The 22,714-nt window shown below is 40.0% G+C and overlaps 1 long non-coding RNA gene across 1 annotated transcript; it reads left to right on the plus strand.

Moving 5' to 3' along the window:
• The first annotated feature begins 4,308 nt into the window (after positions 1–4,308).
• LOC116407077 lies at positions 4,309–22,425 on the plus strand. Its single transcript, XR_004220042.1, has 3 exons — positions 4,309–4,461; positions 7,615–7,721; positions 22,367–22,425. It is a non-coding gene; the product is annotated as an uncharacterized LOC116407077 (long non-coding RNA).
• Positions 22,426–22,714: the final 289 nt, after the last annotated feature.

The raw sequence follows: 22,714 nt of genomic DNA on the forward strand, positions 1-22,714 counted from the left end.
AAATTAGGTTTCAGATTCGGTTTGGTATTAGGCCTAACCTTTTACAGAGGATTTGGGGTTCGGCCAAACCCAAAAAAGTGGATTCAGTGCATTCCCTACAAAGCAATCAGGTAGAGAATTATACTGATGTTCCCAGGAAGATAAATGATCACGACTGTAAAAACAGATATTTGTACTTACGTGCCTATTATACAAGTATTTTGGAAAAGCTAAAGGTCAAGCAATCATGACAAGCCTTTGTATATCCCCATGTGATTCCAAACCCTGTAATAAGCAAACCCTGTAATCAAGCAGAAAAACTTATAGTGGTCCTATACTACAGCAAATGGGGGTTTTTAAATAGAGTGAATGAGAGGTTTAATAACTTTAGCAATTCTATCAGTGTTGTTTAGCTACACCTGTTATTTCTCCTGATGCCAGAGAACTGTCACTAACTAACATTGCTAGCATTCCTAACACCTGGAATTTCCCCTAACCTAACCTTGCACTTTATACCACCAGGAGGAACCCAGCTAGCTATAGGCAGGGAGTACTAGACAGGGTGCATGTAGCAATTAATAATATTCTCCATTTAGCCAGTGCACATTATTTTTTATTTGTGTACATCACTGTGAACAAAAAGGCTTCCCTGTGGCGCGGAGCACTGACCTGGCAAATATCAAGGCTGGATTTAGTAACATTTGATGTTCAGATAAACAATATCTTGGGCACGAGACCAGAAACCGACTATGAGGCAGTCACATGTTTAAAATTTGAACTGGTTTGAAAGGAACTTTTATCTGTTCCAATGAAATCAAATTCTTGTCTAATTTTGTTAGAAAAAAAAAATGCAGGCTTGAATACCTTCTGTTTTATTAAAAGCTATAATTTATTTTGTAGGGGGCTGAAGGGACTAGGAAAGTGTTGTATGAAATACTGTTAATAGTGAAAAGTGACACTGGGACACTGGGACAGGGGTAAAATATGCAAATATACGCTTTTTAAAGTTAAGATGGCCATACACTGAAAGGTCCACTCGTTCGGCTATGTCACCAAATGAACAGATCTTTCCCCGATATAACCCACCTTGAGGTGGGCAATATGTGATTTATCGAATGTTTGGCCATCAGCCAAATGATCGGATCATGGGATGGGGGCAATTAGGGCAAGGACTGCATTAACATGCTCCTAACCCTACGGCATTTTTATACCTGCCCAATTGACATTTGCCGATTTTCAAGTCAAGTAGGCCCATTGGAGGGCCCTGTATATGGCCATCCTTAAATATCACTGGGGTTGGGTATATTTGTAGGCACACTGCAATAAGCAAAATCTAGTTTTTAGTGTCTGCTAGTGCTCCCTAACTTGCACAAAATAGCGGGCGCCCCTCATGAACACAGTGTTGCCAAATGCAGAATGCACTGTATTGATCGCGCACATAACATTCTCTGCTATACCCTTTGGAGCACATAGCCCTGCAGCAATTTCCCCCAAGTGCAAGGCAAAGAGCAAAGGGCAAAAGACCCAGCATATTGCACTTTGAACTCTGCCCTGAACCGATAGTGTTACCCACAAGATGCTTATTGTGTTACAGCTGACACTCGCTCATCTATATCCAGTCTTACTGCAGCCATAAGCTAACCTTGCAGGGCACCTTTCTTATTGTGCAAACATTGGTAGAAAATCTCCCATCTGGCCCTAGCTGTACATTAACAGTCTGGAGGCATCTCTGTTTCACTATTTCAACATATTTACTGCCATTGCCATTTTGTTTGCTTTGGTTGGCTTGGAGTTACTCTGCAGAGGTTTCAATAAAGTAAAGTCTGTTAAATACAGAAAACGAAACTACTCCCTAACCTGGTTTAAGTACAGGTAAGGGATCTCTTATCCGGAAACCCATTTCCAGAAAGCTCCAAATTACGGAAAGCCTGTCTCCCATAGACTCCATTTTAATCAAATAATCCAGATTTTTAAAATTGATTTCCTTTTTCTCTGTAAAAATAAAACATTGGTTTGTATTTGATCCCAACTAAGATATAATTAATTCTTATTGGATGCAAAACAATCCTATTGGGTTTAATTAATGTTTTATTGATTTTTTAGTAGACTTAAGGTATGAAGATCCAAATTACGGAAAGACCCCTTATCCGGAATACCCTTGGTCCCGAGCATTCTGGATAACGGGTCCTATACCTGTACAGACATGAAATCTGTTATTCAGAAACCCATTATTCAGAATAATGTAATAATAAAACAGTACCTGTACTTGATCCCAACTAAGATATAATTACCCCTTATTGGGGGCAGAACAGCCCTATTGGGTTTATTTAATGGTTAAATGATTCCCTTTTCTCTGTAATAATAAAACAGTACCTGTACTTGATCCCAACTAAGATATAATTACCCCTTATTGGGGGCAGAACAGTCCTATTGGGTTTATTTAATGGTTAAATGATTCCCTTTTCTCTGTAATAATAAAACAGTACCTGTACTTGATCCCAACTAAGATATAATTACCCCTTATTGGGGGCAGAACAGCCCTATTGGGTTTATTTAATGGTTAAATGATTCCCTTTTCTCTGTAATAATAAAACAGAACCTTGTACTTGATCCCAACTAAGATATAATTACCCCTTATTGGGGGCAGAACAGTCCTATTGGGTTTATTTAATGGTTAAATGATTCTTTTTTCTCTGTAATAATAAAACAGTACCTGTACTTGATCCCAACTAAGATATAATTACCCCTTATTGGGGCAGAACAGCCCTATTGGGTTATTTAATGGTTCAATGATTCCCTTTTCTCTGTAATAATAAAACAGTACCTGTACTTGATCCCAACTAAGATATAATTACCCCTTATTGGGGGCAGAACAGCCCTATTAGGTTTATTTAATGGTTAAATGATTCCCTTTTCTCTGTAATAATAAAACAGTACCTGTACTTGATCCCAACTAAGATATAATTACCCCTTATTGGGGGCAGAACAGCCCTATTGGGTTTATTTAATGGTTAAATGATTCCCTTTTCTCTGTAATAATAAAACAGTACCTGTTCTTGATCCCAACTAAGATATAATTAATCCTTTTTAGAGGCAAAACAATCCTGTTGGGTTCATTTCATGTTTAAATAATTTTTTTGTAGACTTTGCAGATTTATCACATTTATCAACGTATTTTTTCTGCGATTTGTATATTTTTTGTTAAAAAAAGACAAAATTTTCACCATTTATTATGCACCAAAATTGCAAAAGACACAAAAGTAAAAATACAGCATTTAAAAGCTGTCAGTCATGTAGAAATCATTGGACAATGTCAAATTGTCATGGACAATTTTTTTGCTGTCCTTTTACTTCGAGGTGTTGCATTTTTTTTTTGTTTAATTTACGAATTTCGGTGTCCGTATTTTTTTTACAAGGTTTTTAATAAATAAGGGAATATTTGTACTTTATTAATTTGTGAGTTTTTTCTGATACTGAACCTCTAAAACTACAAAAGAATTTTGATAAATCTGGTATTGAAATTCAAATTATGGATATAGCCCTTATCTGGAAAACCCCAAGTCCCAAGCTTTCTGGATAACAGATCCCATACCTGTGCTTCTTATTTGTGATTAAGAATAACTACTGCACATATGTTTTTTCTTGTTAACAGACATTTACAAATGATGTAAAGAATGTTCTATTAATGTTCCTATCTGGGTGCATATATAGGAAAACAGAGCTTTTTTTCTACTTCAGTGCTTGTCCAATATTTGCTCTTTCAACATGTATACTCAGACAAAGAAACTGCTATGCACTTTGTTGCCTTTGTATGTAACCTTAGTAACCAGTAAATGGTGTTCTGTGCCTTAAATATGCTAATCTCTGATATCTCTTTTATGAAAAAAAAGGGTAATTAAAGTCTGTACAGGTATGGGATCCCTTATCCGGAAACCCGTTATCCAGAAAGCTCCGAATTACGGAAAGCCAGTCTCCTATAGACTCCATTTTAATCAAATAATTTAGAACTTTAAAACTGATTTCCTTTTTCTCTGTAATAATACAACAGTACCTTGTACTTAATCCCAACTAAGATATAATGAATCCTTATTGGAGGCAAAACAATCCTATTGGGTTTAATTAATGTTTTATTGATTGTTTAGTAGACTTAAGGTATGGAGATCCAAATTACGGAAAGACCCCTAATCCGGAATACCCTTGGTCCCGAGCATTCTGGATAACGGGTCCTATACCTGTACAATAATATTTTTTCTAGCATGGGGTTGGTGTGTTAAGGTACTTAGAGAGAGTTCCCTAGTAGACATAACATACCATTTCTGTTTTACAGGTATGGCCCTTTTCCTTCTGTTCTTCCTGGATACAGCCCCCCCTGGTGTCCAGGAAACTCATACATGTGTGCAACAAGTCCTCGGTACCCCAAGAGAGTGCATTGTATGCATATGTTTAAATACTGGGTTTGGAGGAGATGGGCCATGTTGGAAAGTAAGTTGAGAGTGCTCAGGTGGGCTTAGTTTTAACTTTCACTTTTTAATAAGCTTAGCCTTAAAAACACAAAAATTGTATACTTGGTTTACTCATGTTATTGTATGCACATACCTTCAGTTTCTATGAACTGAAAAATACATTTCTTCATCACTATTTTGCCCACTGCTAGTGTATAATGAATGAGTCATTGGAAAGACTAGAAGGATGGTTTATACAAAATGATGCTGCCAAACATCTCTCATCTCAGATTTTTAGCTCTTTTATTTGCAAAATCTACTTCTATTTTTGAAAAAAATGCATTTTTACATTTTATTTTCCCTTAAATGGGCAGATTATTGTCGAGCTCTATCTTATTGTAAGCACAGAACATTCCATGAAAGTGGTTTATTCCTAAACTTGTCATATGTCTATGATATTTGAACTATAGTTTTTAAGGTCTGCAAAGTAAGGTTTATAGTAGGAGTCAGGTGCTGCTCTTATTGATAGTCTCTGTTGAGCTTACCCTTCATGGGGTTCCAACATGTTTACTTGATCATGAAGTGTATTCTGTCTAATTTGGAACTGCCCTGTAAGCCACGACTTGAAAGAAATGAAATGGCTTAATACAGAGCTTCTGTTAAGGAAGAATCTTTAATCTTTTTAGTGCTGCTTGCTGTAGAATCAGATTGCACCACCAAAAAACGTTCCATATTCTTACCCCCCCCTCCTACTTACCGTAGCATGCCTCATTGCAGCATTGCTGCTGCGCAGATGATCTTTCTGGCACACCCCATGGAGGAACAGGCCCTGATGCAGTCACGCCTACTGGTATTTTAGCCACTGCTGCCCAAGACATGTTACTTTCCTCCAGCGACATTGATAATATGACACAATCAATTTGTGGCTACTTACTGGTGCTGATTTGCCACTGATCATTGCCAAGAACAATACCTGAGCAGTTGAAGCAATAGGACACCACTAGTGATGAGGGAACTGGCCAATTTTGCTTTGCCAAGAAATCAAAGAAACTGGAATTTTGACAAAATGCACCAAAGTCAATAGAAAGGCAAAGCTGCATTGCAGTAGTTTTTAGCTTTGCCCTACCTTGTTAGTAAAGCTCCTTTAATCTATGCTACATAGAAAAAAAGGATTCTATGTTGCCAATTTATTCCAAGCTCAGATCCTTAGATAAACAGGGGAAGGCTAAGAAGCAACCGATCCAACTGGTTGGAAGGCAAGATGCGCAAACCCAACCCGACCCTAATCCACCCGCTCCCAAATCACTCCCAATCCCACATCACTCTATAAGAAAGATACAACTGCCATATAATCAGTAAATATTTGTACCTGTGCTCTTTGCTACTGTGAAAGCATAGCTAGGAACCCCACCCTCTAAAAACCAAATTAGAAAACCAGCCAGTATTAATAGTGCATGACCAAAGGAGCAGCAACTGAAGAAACAGCTGCACACATTGTTTTAGAAAACAGTTTGAATTCTAGCACTGGAAAAGATTGCTAAGTTGACAAGAGAAATGGGGCACCTGCCCTCAACCACAATTATGCTTATGGAATGGGGCTAGCCAGGCTGCCTGCAATATTTGACATTGTTCTGTCTATGGAGCTCCTGTGCTATGCAGTGCAGTGTAATGTCAGGGGTATGATAGCCCAGTGTTTTTCAACCTTTTTTGGGCAAAGGCACACTTGTTTCATGAAAAAAATCACGAGGCACACCACCATTAGAAAATGTTAAAAAATTTAACTCTGTGCCCAGCAGCAGTGCCCCCCTAGTACACTGGTGCCCAGCAGCAGTGCCCCCCTAGTACATTGGTGCCAAGAGCAGTGCCCCCCTAGTACATTGGTGCCCAGCAGCAGTGCCCCCCTAGTACATTGGTGCCAAGAGCAGTGCCCCCCTAGTACATTGGTGCCCAGCAGCAGTGCCCCCCTAGTACATTGGTGCCAAGAGCAGTGCCCCCCTAGTACATTGGTGCCCAGCAGCAGTGCCCCCCTAGTACATTGGTGCCAAGAGCAGTGCCCCCCTAGTACATTGGTGCCCAGCAGCAGTGCCCCCCTAGTACATTGGTGCCAAGAGCAGTGCCCCCCTAGTACATTGGTGCCCAGCAGCAGTGCCCCCCAGTACATTGGTGCCAAGAGCCAGCCCCCCTAGTACATTGGTGCCCAGCAGCAGTGCCCCCATAAGTCAGTGTGCCCCGTGGCCCCCCCTAATACATTGGTGCCCAGCAGCATTTTACTCTTCGGCGGCTTCAGCAGCATCTTCCCCTCACGCGCGCCGCCTCTGCACTTCTGCCTACACGCGACCGCACACAGGCCCTTTTATAACGTTGCGCCCCGTGCATACTGACGTCACCCGTACACACGGGGCGCAACCAATGACAGGGCCCGGATTTTTTTTTGAAAGTAAAAATTGCGGCCCTGCCTACGGCACACCAGGCAACATCTCGCGGCACACTAGTGTGCCGCGGAACAGTGGTTGAAAAACGCTGTGATAGCCTACAATGCATCTGAGGAAAAGGATCATAACACTAAAACACTTGTCTCCTACGTTGAGATTAAAAGGTTATTGAGCATTTATTCTACGTGCTTCTGCCTTATTCATACTACAATTGCAATACTGAATTGCCTCTTGTCATACTATACTATATGCCTAGGTTCTAGTAGAGCAAAGCAAAAACTACATATCTGAAGTCACACGATTTTAGGGATTCAGTTAGGCCAGGCATATGATTTAGCTGAATCCAAATCCTGTTAAAAGAGGCTGAATCCCAAACCAAATCCTGGATTCGGTGCATCCCTAGTTTTAATACAGGACAATATGTTGCTGGGCCCTTCCTGCTGCTGCATTCTATCACTAATCGTATTATCCATAAGTACCCCCAGATCCTTCTCCATCAAGAATCTGCCTAATGTTTAGGTGGCACTTTATTAAAACTTTTTGCAAAACTGACTGCAAATTTTCACATACCAAGCTCCTGCTTGCTGCATTCCTCCCACCCATTGGTACCATACCAGAACAAGGGGGTCTGAGAAAATTTGAAAAATTGACCTGCCTAAAACTACAGAAATCATTAATTCTCATTGTATTTTATATATTTGGGGTTAAAGTTCCCATTGTTTCTCACTATGTTTGATTTTTTTTTTGGTGCCACATCCCAGTTGCAGTTCTCACCTCGGAGGCAGATCCTGCGATGCCGCCCCCCCCCAGCTCTAACCTGTCATTTGCTGGAAGGGTCCGGGTGGGATGCAATTGAGCTTGTTGCTTTGTAAGTAATTCTGTATGTCCAGTATATAAATCCACTTATTGTACAATGCTGTAGAATAAATTGGTGCTTTATAAATACATGTAGATAATACTATTGTATTGTAGGTGCCACTACTTCTGCCCCTTCACTGTATTTAATGTATTTTGGGTGCTACCTCTTCTGCCCCTCACTGTGTAACGTATTTACGATCTAGAGTTATTGTTCATACAAGTCATTCTACCATTTTTTGCAAGCTGATACAGTGTGTATATATCCTTTACTGTACAAGCTGATTGAGGCTAATGGTGCATGGGGCACAGTTCAGTTTAGCTGGCAAAGAATTGCCAGAAACCACCCTAAATTATTGGGGGGTGGGGCATCCCATGCAGATATTATTAGTTCAGGCAGCTGAATCCTTCAGAAGAGGTGTCAGGGAAGTCTTGTTACCTGCCCATTGTTCTGTTGATTGCTATTTGGGGGGAAGTGAGGGGGGGGTGACATCATGCTAACTTGCAGCGCAGCAGTAAAGAGACACTGAAGTGTACCAGAGCACAAATTACATGGGAAATGGCAAGCCCCATGTCCAATTTAAAAAAAAAAAAATCTGTTTATTTTAGTGCAGAATTTTACTGGAGCAGCTCTATTAACTGATGCTATTTGGAACAAACATTCCTTTAACTCTTTTACTGCCAAGCACGTATGGCATACGTGCTGGCAGTAAAAGGGCTTAAACGCCAACGACGTGTCTCATACGTCGTTGGGTTTAAGCGCTGCCCTCTGCAGCGGCGGCATGTGCCGCCGCTGCAGAGGGCTTCTAACAATGACAGCCCCCCTGGGCAATGTGCCAGGGGGGCTGTCATCAGGGTCCTGCGAACCGATCGCTCGCAGGACCCTCCAGGAAGCAGCAGATGCGATCGCATCGCATCTGCTGCTTCCTGCTTCCTCCCTCTCCCCCAGCGCCGGCCCAAATGACGAAGGAGGCGATCGGTCTTCAGGAACAGGTAAGGACTTTTTTTTTTTATTGCATTTACACACTTTTACACACTTATACACACATTTACATACATTTATACACACTTACATACATTTACACACACTTACAGCACACATTTTAGCATTTTTTTTTATTTTTTTATTTTTTTTTTTTTTTCATTTTTCACACTTTTATACACTTATTTACACTCATATACACACTTACACACTATCACACAACTTTTACACATGTACACACATGTATACACAAACACTTTGGTTTTTTTTTGTTTTGCTTTTTTTTTTTTTTTTTTTCATATTACCACTTTGTTTTTATTTTCTTTTACCTAAAAACTGTTTATTTTGACAGCGTAACTATTGGATCAGATATTCTGGCCACTAATTACACTGTCATGTAACTTATTTTGTTGTTTCACTGATTTGCACAATTTTTGTGGTTTTATCACATTTTATCCCTATATAAGTGTTCCTGATCTGTTTTTAGCGTAGCTTTGCCAGGTGTAACTTTGGTGTACAAAAATAACTTTACCTATTTTGAATTCATCAGAATGTGTACTTTCCAAAAATATATGGTTTTCTGGGGGTCACTGTATAGTTAGGGGGGGGTTACTGCACATAATACACTGACGGGGCTCTGTGTGCAAAAGCTGAGCTGGCAGGCGAGAAATCCTTATGCGCTATTTTCATTTAGGGTTCAGTACATACCGCAGACTTTGGTATATCTATGCATATTGGGCATCAAACTGTTCAGTAGGCCTCTGGTGTTCCTATTTGGGGTGACTTGCCTTTGTACGCAAGAAATTGTGTGAGATAAATGCGGCAAATTGCAACATTTTTAGGCGATTTTCTGAAATCTCATAAAAACCGATAACTTTAGGAAAGCTTTGCGGCTTGGTACTTTGGTGTAGAAAGGACTCTTTACCCTTGTTGGATTTGTCAGAATGTGTACTTTCCAAAAATATATGGTTTTGTGGGGGTCTCTGTATAGTTAGGGGAAGTTTTGGCACATAATACACTGACAGGGGGCTCTGTGTGCAAAAGCTGAGCTGGCAGGCGAGAAATCCTTATGCGCTATTTTCATTTAGGGTTCAGTACATACTGCAGACTTTGGTATATCTATGCATATTGGGCATCAAACTGTTCAGTAGGCCTCTGGTGTTCCTATTTGGGGTGACTTGCCTTTGTACGCAAGAAATTGTGTGAGATAAATACGACAAATTGCAACATTTTTAGGCAATTTTCTGAAATGTCATAAAAACCAATAACTTTAGGAAAGCTCTGCAGATTGGTACTTTGGTGTAGAAAGGACTCTTTACCCTTGTTGGATTTGTCAGAATGTGTACTTTCCAAAAATATATGGTTTTGTGGGGGATCTGTATAGTTAGGGGAAGTTTTGGCACATAATACACTGACAGGGGGCTCTGTGTGCAAAAGCTGAGCTGGCAGGCGAGAAATCCTTATGCGCTATTTTCATTTAGGGTTCAGTACATACCGCAGACTTTGGTATATCTATGCATATTGGGCATCAAACTGTTCAGTAGGCCTCTGGTGTTCCTATTGGGGGTGATTTGCCTTTGTACGCAAGAAATTGTGTGAGATAAATGTGACAAATTGATATTTTTAGGCAATTTTCTGAAATGTCATAAAAACCAATAACTTTAGGAAAGCTCTGCAGATTGGTACTTTGGTGTAGAAAGGACTCTTTACCCTTGTTGGATTTGTCAGAATGTGTACTTTCCAAAAATATATGGTTTTGTGGGGGATCTGTATAGTTAGGGGAAGTTTTGGCACATAATACACTGACAGGGGGCTCTGTGTGCAAAAGCTGAGCTGGCAGGCGAGAAATCCTTATGCGCTATTTTCATTTAGGGTTCAGTACATACCGCAGACTTTGGTATATCTATGCATATTGGGCATCAAACTGTTCAGTAGGCCTCTGGTGTTCCTATTTGGGGTGACTTGCCTTTGTACGCAAGAAATTGTGTGAGATAAATGCGGCAAATTGCAACATTTTTAGGTGATTTTCTGAAATGTCATAAAAACCGATAACTTTAGGAAAGCTTTGCGGCTTGGTACTTTGGTGTAGAAAGGACTCTTTACCTTTGTTGGATTTGTCAGAATGTGTACTTTCCAAAAATATATGGTTTTGTGGGGGTCTCTGTATAGTTAGGGGAAGTTTTGGCACATAATACACTGACAGGGGGCTCTGTGTGCAAAAGCTGAGCTGGCAGGCGAGAAATCCTTATGCGCTATTTTCATTTAGGGTTCAGTACATACTGCAGACTTTGGTATATCTATGCATATTGGGCATCAAACTGTTCAGTAGGCCTCTGGTGTTCCTATTTGGGGTGACTTGCCTTTGTACGCAAGAAATTGTGTGAGATAAATGCGACAAATTGCAACATTTTTAGGCGATTTTCTGAAATGTCATAAAAACCAATAACTTTAGGAAAGCTCTGCAGATTGGTACTTTGGTGTAGAAAGGACTCTTTACCCTTGTTGGATTTGTCAGAATGTGTACTTTCCAAAAATATATGGTTTTGTGGGGGTCACTGTATGGTTAGGGGAAGTTTTGGCACATAATACACTGACAGGGGGCTCTGTGTGCAAAAGCTGAGCTGGCAGGCGAGAAATCCTTATGCGCTATTTTCATTTTGGGTTCAGTACATACCGCAGACTTTGGTATATCTATGCATATTGGGCATCAAACTGTTCAGTAGACCTCCGGTGTTCCTTTTTGGGGTGATTTGTCTTTATCTGATCTTTATCAAGAAATTGTGAGAGATAAATGCGGCAAATTGCAACATTTTTATGCGATTTTCGAAAATGTCATATAAATCTGCAAACTTAGGAAAGCTTTACAGCTTGGTACTTTGTAGCAATAAGAAATATTTACCCATTATAGATTCGGGGGGATGTGTATTTTCCAAAAATATATGGCTTTCTGGGGTGAATGTACTTTTTTTGTAGCATTATCCCACATAAAGGATGTAAATGTGTTGATTTTGCAGGAGCTGAAATGATAGATCATATGGGGGTATGTTCCCATTGGGGCCCCTACATGCCACATACTTAGGTAAACCTATACATATTGGGCATCAAACTGTTCAGTGGACCCCTGGCGTTCAAATTTAGGGTGTTTTATCTTGGTACCTAACACTATGTGGGAGATAAGATGCTGCAAAGTGGAAGCTTTGAGGGGATTTTTGGAAATGTCATCAAAATTGCTAACTTTAGAAAAGCTGTGCGGCTTGGTACTTTGGAGTAGAAAGACATGGGTACCCATTTTAGATTCGGGGGAATGTGTACTTTCCAAAAATATATGACTTTCTGGGGTGAGCGTACTTTTTTGTAGCTTTATCCCACATATAATGATGTAAATGTGTTGATTTTGCATGAGCTGAAATGACAGAAATGACAGTATATATGGGGGTATGTTCACATTGGGGCCCCTACATGCCACATACTTAGGTAAACCTATACATATTGGGCATCAAACTGTTCAGTGGACCCCTGGCGTTCAAATTCAGGGTGTTTTATCTTGGTACCTAATGCTATGTGGGAGATAAGATGCTTCAAAATGGAAGCTTTGAGGGGATTTTTGGAAATGTCATCAAAATTGCTAACTTTAGAAAAGCTGTGCGGCTTGGTACTTTGGAGTAGAAAGACATGGGTACCCATTTTAGATTCGGGGGAATGTGTACTTTCCAAAAATATATGGCTTTCTGGGGTGAGCGTACTTTTTTGTAGCTTTATCCCACATATAATAATGTAAATGTGTTGATTTTGCAGGAGCTGAAATGACAGAAATGACAGTTCATATGGGGGTATGTTCACATTGGGGCCCCTACATGCCACATACTTAGGTAAACCTATACATATTGGGCATCAAACTGTTTAGTGGACCCCTGGCGTTCAAATTCAGGGTGTTTTATCTTGGTACCTAATGCTATGTGGGAGATAAGATGCTTCAAAGTGGAAGCTTTGAGGGGATTTTTGGAAATGTCATCAAAATTGCTAACTTTAGAAAAGCTGTGCGGCTTGGTACTTTGGAGTAGAAAGACATAGGTACCCATTTTAGATTCGGGGGAATGTGTACTTTCCAAAAATATATGACTTTCTGGGGTGAGCATACTTTTTACTAGCTTTATCCCACATATAATGATGTAAATGTGTTGATTTTGCAGAAGCTGAAATGACAGAAATGACAGTATATATGGGGGTATGTTCACATTCGGGCCCCTACATGCCACATACTTGGGTAAACCTATACATATTGGGCATCAAACTGTTCAGTGGACCCCTGGTGTTCAAATTCAGGGTGTTTTATCTTGGTACCTAATGCTATGTGGGAGATAAGATGCTTCAAATTGGAAGCTTTGAGGGGATTTTTGGAAATGTCATCAAAATTGCTAACTTTAGAAAAGCTGTGCGGCTTGGTACTTTGGAGTAGAAAGACATGGGTACCCATTTTAGATTCGGGGGAATGTGTACTTTCCAAAAATATATGACTTTCTGGGGTGAGCGTACTTTTTTGTAGCTTTATCCCACATATAATAATGTAAATGTGTTGATTTAGCAGGAGCTGAAATGACAGAAATGACAGTTCATATGGGGGTATGTTCACATTGGGGCCCCTACATGCCACATACTTAGGTAAACCTATACATATTGGGCATCAAACTGTTCAGTGGACCCCTGGCGTTCAAATTCAGGGTGTTTTATCTTGGTACCTAATGCTATGTGGGAGATAAGATGCTTCAAAGTGGAAGCTTTGAGGGGATTTTTGGAAATGTCATCAAAATTGCTAACTTTAGAAAAGCTGTGCGGCTTGGTACTTTGGAGTAGAAAGACATGGGTACCCATTTTAGATTCGGGGGAATGTGTACTTTCCAAAAATATATGACTTTCTGGGGTGAGCGTACTTTTTACTAGCTTCATCCCACATATAATGATGTAAATGTGTTGATTTTGCAGAAGCTGAAATGACAGAAATGACAGTTCATATGGGGTATGTTCACATTGGGGCCCCTACATGCCACATACTTAGGTAAACCTATACATATTGGGCATCAAACTGTTCAGTGGACCCCAGGCATTCATATTTAGGGTGTTTTTTTTGGTTACTTTATGACCTGTAGGAGATAAGATACTATAGACTAGAAGCTTTGAAGCGATTTTTAAAAAAAATCACAAATTTTGATAAAAACCAATAACTTTAGGAAAGCATTGCGACTTGATAGTTTGGAGTAGACAGACAGTTGTGCCTATTCTGTATTCCCCAGAATCTGTTCTTTCCAAAAATGTACAATTTTCTGGGATAAACCTTCTGTTAGTGGAATTTTGGCCTTGAAATCCAAAGTATGCAGTTTTTTTGGAGCAGTGCTTTGGGAATTTGGTAGTGTACTGCTGGGAGTTTTTGACCTATACAAGTGAGAAATCTCCATAAAACTATATATATTTGGTATTGGCACGTTCAGGAGACATGGGACTTTCCAAATCAGTTGTATATTCGTGCATAAAATAATTTTTGTTTCTAGTATGTGTGATTATATTATGGAAAATTTAATTTTTTTGCATTTTTAGACATTTAGAAGCCTATATCTTGTTACAGAATTGGAATTACACAAAAATTCTACCATATTTTGAAAGCTTAGGTTGTTCTGAAAAAAACAATATATTGTTTTCCTTGGTAAACTAAAAGTCCCCCCGAGGAAAGGCCCCTAAAGTGAAACAGTGCAAAATGTTCAAAAACTGTCTGGCAATACAAGTTCCGCTTTGACCAAAATGGCTGGCAGTAAAAGGGTTAAGGGAATACATTGAAAATTGCAAAAGTATCATGTCTTAATATACCTGTTGGAAGTAATGATCTTTTAATGACCTTGTGTATGTTTTGGCTTTTGTTAAACATTAAATGACATAGTATTATCGTCACTATGTCCAAGGTGTTCTACTACTTGTACATTTACATTGTAAATATTCATTCATGACTCATTCAGCCATGTTATTAGCAATCCCAATAACATCATCATGTTTCTCATCAAGTGACACTAAAGGTCCCCATACACGGGCCGACTATAGCTGCCGATATCGGTCCCTTGGACCGATTCGGCAGCTAATCGGCCCGTGTATGGGGAGAGCAGAGCGGCCTGGCCGACCGATATCTGGCCTGAAATTGTCCAGATCTCGATCGGCCAGGTAAGAAGATCCGGTCGGATCGGGGACCGCATCGGCTCGTTGATGCGGTCCCCGATCTGACTGCCCCATTGCCGCCCTGGGGCCAAACGATCGGATTATTTTTTTTTTTTACCTAAATGCTCCCCGATATCACCCACCCGTAGGTGGGGATATCGGGGGAAGATCCGCTTGCTTGGCGACATCGCCAAGCGAGCGGATCTGCTCGTGTATGGCCACCTTAAGTCCAGCTCTCCCATTTTGCCTGGCAAGCTTGTTACATTAAAGGAGAATGCAAGTCAAAATGTAAAAAGCATACTGCCCAATAGTCCTCCTATTGTTTAGTAAAAACGCCACACTTTTGGCTCACCTAATCAAATATTTACTCAGTCACACTTACTTCACATTTTCTAGAACAGGCAGCCATCTCTAAAATGGTATTCTCCCTTCCTTTCCCTCCTTGCTTCATACTGCACATGTGTTTCATTCCCTCCCCTCTGCCAGATCCGCTTCTGATTGGCTGGTGGGCATGTGTAGCTCAGAACAGGAGACAGGATCAAGTTACACACATGCTCAGAGAATAGGAAGGCTGCCGCTGGCACCTACAGGAAGGGGAGAGAGATTTCAGTGATGTCACTGTAGTCTTCACACTGCTGTAGGCTGCCAGCACCATATCTCAGAGAAGCAAGCAGGGTTCTGGGAATTTAGATATGCAGTAAGTACTTAAAAAGAATGCCTTTAGACTTACTTTTAATTTATATTAACCTTTCATTGTCCTTTAAACACCAACACTAGTCTTTGTAATGTGTACATAAAATAAAAATAAAACATATATAATATCCCCCTTTGCCTCTCCACTCCAGTACCATATTGAGTACCATGGCCAAATTTACATCTGAGCTATCTTCCACAGAATCTCTTACTGCTGTCTTCCCCCTATGCCTAATTAAAAATCTCCTCAAACCTTCTTGCCATTTTGTCTCCAAATATAATACAGCTGCACCATCATCACTGAGGTGGATCCCATACCTGGTAAAGGTAGCAGATGGTAGATTCAGCCCAGTTCTTTAAAAACCCAAACTCTGTATCTTCCACCAATTTTTTAAGCTAAGCACAAATGCACCCCCTGTAACATAATAGAATAAGGCATGGGTAATATCTCTGAAGCAGCTCAAAGCACAAAGTTTACCAATTATATTTTTGTTTTAGTAGACACAAGACCTATGTTGAGCTGCTGCTGACATGACCCTATCATGCACTCTAGATAAGCAACATTATGGAAAGAATTACATGACAATAGTTACATCCAAACTAAACATATGACACTCTTCATACTGTGCTTTCCAGAGCCCAGGCACAGCCCTTTTATGATTCCTTGCTCTCTATAATATCTTATACATGTTAAACAAACATTTACAAACAGTACCTATTGTCCTAGCCAAGAAGCCCAGCAAGTGTCTGTATTACGAACAAGAAATACCAGTGCAGTTGGGTAATGAATCTATTATTATTTGAATCCTAAGAAGAATTTATTCTTTCTAGGGGTCTTACAAGGAAAATGCTAGTGATGTTTTTGTAGTCCTATGGTTATTGGGACTTGAAATTGTGGTCTAGATATTCTGCTGTAATAAAAACAGATCAGAAGATCAAGCAGACTGCTTGGGAAGAAAACCTAGGAATAACAAGTTTTTCCCAATATAAATATTTTAGCAAGCATTAATGAATAAAGTGTTAAAATAAGATATAATAAGGCTGATAGGAATAGTGTTGGTAAAGACAGAAAAAGCAACAACCAAATCAGCGACTAATCAGCTCTACAATAAGACTAATAAAAGCAAAAATCTCATTGGTTACTGTGGGTTACTTCTCCAGATAAAAATGTTCTTCTGCATTGTCAGTTTCCCCATTGGAATGATTATGGTTTCACATTGAATTTACTTCTCACACCTCATTTGGGCAACCGCTCTGAATTTGGTATGATTTAACATGACCCTGTTTTGCACTACAAATAGTCTTACATTTTTATAATACAAGTGTTTAGTGTTTTTGTTTTGTATCTCTCGAGTTAAAAATGTAAACTTCTTTCTGGATGCTATGGTCCCTGATCCTAAAAAAGTTGAGGTGAGAACCTGGGGAGAAAGATACAGGTATAGGACCCATTATCCAGAATGCTCGGGACCAAGGGTATTCCGGATAAGGGGCCTTTCCGTAATTTGGATCTTAATACCTTAAGTCCACTAAAAAATCAATAAACCCAGTAAGATTGTTTTGCATACAATAAGGATTATTTATATCTTAGTTGGAATCAATTACAAGGTACTGTTTTATTTCTACATAGAAAAAGGAAATCAGTTTTAAAATTCTGAATTATTTGATTAAAATGGAGTCTATGGGAGACAGGCTTTCCGTAATTCGGAGCTTTCTGGAAAACGGGTTTCCGGATAAGGGGTCCAATACCTGCACTATAATTTGCCTCTCTCTGTTGTCCCAATCACTCCAGCAACACAATAACCAGTCAGTTTTAATAAATGAAAACTGAAAATGAAAACAATACTTCTATATGGCTCCCATGGTGCATGTTTTCACAGCAATAATTTTAGGGATGCACCAAATCCAGGATTTGGTTCGGGATTCGGCCAAGATTCAGCCTTTTTCGGCCAAATCCACTCTCCTAGCCAAACCGAATCCTAAAAATCACGTGACTTTTTGTCATCTAAACACGGAATTTGACATTTAACCCTTTTTTAAAAGTAGCATATGCTAATTAGGATTTGGTTCGTTATTCGGGCAAATTTTACGAAGGCTTCAGGGGTTCGGCCGAATCCAAAAAAAGTGGATTCGGTGCATCCCTTAATCATTTAATTTGAAAATCTATTCAAAAGGAAAGATATATTGGGACACAGCAAGCCTTTTTAGACAAAAGTGCTCTCCATGTGTAGAAACACTTAACTGAATGCTAGTTTCCTCATCAATATTACTGATGAAGGCCTCAAACACATATTAAGGATATCTATTTTGCTTTATACCTCTGCAAGCAATATGGCAGCTGTGTTATAAATTCAAATTCAAAAAGGGGAATTTTATGTGTTCACAGTAAGAGGTGCAATGTGCAATGGAGCCTAAATCTAACCACGAGTATGGTTTATATAAGTTCCTAACCTGCATTATAATCAAAAGAGAAAGCAAACCTTAGCTGTACATGGACAAATGCTCTAAACTCTGAAAAGTGCACTGTTACAGGCTACCATTTGGGAGGGATATTTTCAGCCATAAAAAGTTGTTTCTGTTTTTTGCCCTTTTGTTTCCACCCTACAATCTGATAATAATAATATTATCCTTTGAAGGATAGGAAACAAATGAACCAGACACAGTACTGGCCTTCACAGCAACATTGACTGGCTAGGAGTTTGTCTCCTGATTCCTACAAAATCTTTATGAAATACTTGATTAGGGTTGCGACCATATTAAGTTTAAGTCTAACTATTACAACTAGTGATGAGCGAATCTATCCCGTTTCGCTTCGCCGGAAAATTCGCGAAATGGTGAAAATGTTGCGCGTCAAAAAAAATTGTTGCCCGCGGCTATTCTTTTGTCGCAGGTGGCTATTCTTTTGTCGCCCGCGGCTATTCTTTTGTCGCAGGTGGCTATTCTTTTGTCGCACGGCTCTTCTTTTGTCGCCCGCGGCTATTGTTTTTTTGGACGCACAGCAAATTTTTCTGCGGCAAATTTTTTCATCCATTTCGCGAAACAATCCGCCAATGGCGAAACGCGGAAATTCGCCGCGAATCCATGCCTGGCGAAACATTTCGCCCATCACTAATTACAACTCATAAACCCTTAAACTAAACAGTTTGCAGTTTAATTCCATATATGTCACAAATGTTACATTACAATATATATATTTAAGTAATAAATACAACATTGACTGGCTAGGAGTTTGTCTCCTGATTCCTACAAAATCTTTATGAAATACAGGTATAGGACCCGTTATCCAGAATGCTCGGGACCAAGGGTATTCCGGATAAGGGGTCTTTCCGTAATTTGGATCTTCATACCTTAAGTCTACTAAAAAATTATTAAAACATTAATTAAACCCAATGGGGTTATTTTGCATCCAGTAAGGATTAATTATATCTTAGTTGGGATCAAATACAAAGCACTGCTTTATTTTTACAGAGAAAAAGGAAATCAATTTTAAAAATCTGAATTATTTGATTAAAATGGAGTCTATGGGAGGCAACCTTTCCGTAATTCGGAGCTTTCTGGATATTGGGTTTCCGGATAAGGGATCCCATACCTGTACTTGATTAGGGTTGCGACCATATTAAGTTTAAATCTAACTATTACAACTAGTGATGAGTGAATCTGTCCCGTTTCGCTTCGCCGAAAAATTTGTGCGTCAAAAAAAATTGTCGTCCACGACTATTCTTTTGTTGCCTGCGGCTATTCTTTTGTCGCAGGTGGCTATTCTTTTGTCGCACGGCTCTTCTTTTGTCGCCCTCTGCTATTCTTTTGTCGCCTGTGACAATTTTTGGACACGCAGCAAATTTTTCTGCGGCGAATTTTTTCACCCATTTCGCGAAACAATCCGCCAATGGCGAAACGTGGAAATTCGCCGCGAATCCATGCCTGCCGAAACATTTCGCCCATCACTAATTACAACTCATAAACCCTTAAACTAAACAGTTTGCATTTGAATTCCATATATGTCACAAATGTTACATTACAATATATATATTTAAGTAATAAATACAATATCTTTATTATATATATATATACACACACTGCATACATTAATAATAGTCATAAACGGAAAACAAAAATTGTACAAATGATGAAAATTTGCATTTCCGCAATGTAATATTCTTCATTAGACTGTTGTTGCATTGTAAATTTTAATTGTGCTTTCCAAACTTTTTAAGGCGTACCTGAAGGTGGTCTAATCTTTGGAGTTTTATAACATACACTGTACGCTACTATAAAAAAAACTTTAAAAACTATTAGAAAAACACAAAAAAACTTTCTTCCACTGTCAGCAGTGGAACAGTTTTCCCTAAGGGAATAATGTAATAAGAGATGAAATTAGCAGCCATTCAGCAAGTAGTGTTTACTGCTTACCTGTTTAGGGCTCTGCCTTTAGAGGAAACTTCTGCGATTTCACTGAAATCACGGCGCCGCGTATGCCATCCCACCGGCGATTTACATTTTCGCCAGTGGGATGGCATTTCGGGGAGATTAGTCGCCCACAAACAGGGAGATTTGTCGCTGGCGACTAATCTCCCCTTGTGCCAGAGCCCTTAAAGTAGACATATTATTGATTACTCGGGGTAACTGCATCACATTGTACCAGTTATTACATAGGAGGGGTGATTCTTTATCTACTGAAAACAATGAAGCATAGCTAACCCAGACTATGTATATTACTAAAGGTGGCCATACACAGGCCGATTGTAGCTTCCGATATCGGTCTCTTAGGGCTCTGGTACACGGGGAGATTAGTCGCCCGCGGCAAAACTCCCTGCTCGCGGGCGACTAATCTCCCCGAGTTGCCTTCCCTCTGCCATCCCACCGGCGAACATGTAAGTCGCCGGCGGGATGGCAGACGCGGCGGCGCGATTTCGGGAAATCGCCGAAAAAGCCTTGCGAGTCTTTTTCGGCGATTTGCGCGAAATCGCGCCGCCGCGTCTGCCATCCCGCCGGCGACTTACATGTTCGCCGGTGGGATGGCAGAGGGAAGGCAACTCGGGGAGATTAGTCGCCCGCGAGCAGAGAGTTTTGCCGCGGGCGACTAATCTCCCCGTGTACCAGAGCCCTTAAGCTGGCCATACACGTGGCGATCTGAACATTGTAAGATCCGCCACACACCATTCAGGGCTGAATCGGCAGATAAGGAGGTAGAAACAATAGGATTTCTACCTCCTTCTGCCGATTCAGCGCTGAAGGGAGATTTTGGTCAGACGCCTTCTATGGCGCCCGATCAAAATTTTCAAACTGGTCCGATCGGCGAGTCGGCCGATATCAGCAGCTTCCTGCCGACTCGCCGACATACCATACACGCACCGAATATCGTACGAAACGAGGTTTCGTACGATATTATCGGTGCATGTATGGCCACCTTTAGACCAAGGGGCATGCCCGACCGATATCTTGCCTGAAATTGGCCAGATATCGATCGGGTAGGTTAAAAGATTTAGTCGGATCGGGGACCACATCGGCTCATTGATGCGGTCCCCGAACCAACTGTGCCCATTGCCGCATTTTTTTTTTATTTTAAGGTGCCAAGCAAGTCTGGGAAGGCTAAACCTCCCCTAGCCTTATTGAACATCTGCCTATGTGAACTTCCATGGCAGCTGAAAGCTTATTTTTCTGCTAATGATTTTGTTAGTCTAAGATGAAGCATAGATTCTCAACAGCAGCCCAGAGCCCACTGAGCATAGTGAGAAGCATACCGTGATGGCATGGATCACTATTGATAATGGCTGCTAAACCTTTGAGCTGGCCCAAAACAGCACATTTCTTTTTTAGGCTTTTTTGTTGTTGCTGCTGCTTTTGTGGAATTGCTTTCTATTATGGACAGTCTCTTGAACAATCTCTTGTTTTAATAAAGACTTCCGTGTTGATGTGACAAGAAGTCACGGGATCTTAAGGATTTGGTTCGGCCAGGCATGTGGATTTAGCCAAATCCTGCTGAAAAAGGCAGAATCCCGAACCAAATCCTGAATTCGGTGCATCCCTAATTTTATCTGATGTAGGTGAGCTGCTATTATTAGCGGCACAGATTAGTCCCCAATAGAAAGTGGCTGCCAACAAGGCCACAAGTTTTAATGCTGCTGCAAACAAGTACAGGTATAGGACCCATTATCCAGAATGCTCGGGACCAAGAGTATTCCGGATAAGGGGTTTTTCCGTAATTTGGATCTTCATACCTTAAGTCTATTAAAAAATCAATAAAACATTAATTAAACTCAATAAGATTATTTTGCATCCAGTAAGGATTAATTATATCTTAGTTTGGATCAAATACAAAGCACTGTTTTATTTTTACAGAGAAAAAGGAAATCAATTTTTAAAATCTGAATTATTTGCTTATAATGGAGTCTATGGGAGACAGGCTTTCTGTAATTCAGAGCTTTCTGGATATTGGGTTTCCGGATAAGGGATCCCATACCTGTATAACAATTCTCATAGTGTGGCTTTATTCTAATTTGACTGTTGGTTATAGTTATAATTATACTATTACTGACTTATAGTAGAAGAAAAGGTAAAATCACTGGAGGGGGTTGCCCAGTTGTTAGGCACCCCATTATTCTAGTTGCTTACTTGCTTCCCTGGCATAGCATTCCTTTTCTCCACTGTTCAAGGAGTACCACTCTGCCCTCTTGCTCTGGTGTTGCTGGTATCCCTTACACCTTGTGCTTTCCTTGTTCTTATTAAAGCCAGGCCCATGCACAGTACAGAAATCAGCTAAGATGTTCTGTAATGTTTATTTTCATACCTAGGGTGCTGCACGGTATAATGGTTCAGCTGTCCGAATAAAACTCTGGGCTTGTATCAGGTAAGCTGAGAATGTCTAACACATTGTCAATCTCTAGTGATTTTACTTTTCCTTCTCTTGAAATAGGTAGTTCACCTTTAAGTTAACTTTTAGTTTGTTATAATCAACAATTCTTATCAAAATGTTAACTGGTGTTCATTTTTTATTTGTTATAATTTTTGATTTATTCGCCACCTTCTGACTCTTCAGCTTTAAAATTGGGTTCACTGACCCCAGCAGACAAAAAAAGATTGTTCTGTGAGGCTACAATTTTATTATTATTTTTTAATCATCTTCCTATACAGGTCTCTCC

This window comes from Xenopus tropicalis, chromosome 8 (genome assembly GCF_000004195.4).
Source record: "Xenopus tropicalis strain Nigerian chromosome 8, UCB_Xtro_10.0, whole genome shotgun sequence".
Classification (NCBI taxonomy): domain Eukaryota; kingdom Metazoa; phylum Chordata; class Amphibia; order Anura; family Pipidae; genus Xenopus; species Xenopus tropicalis.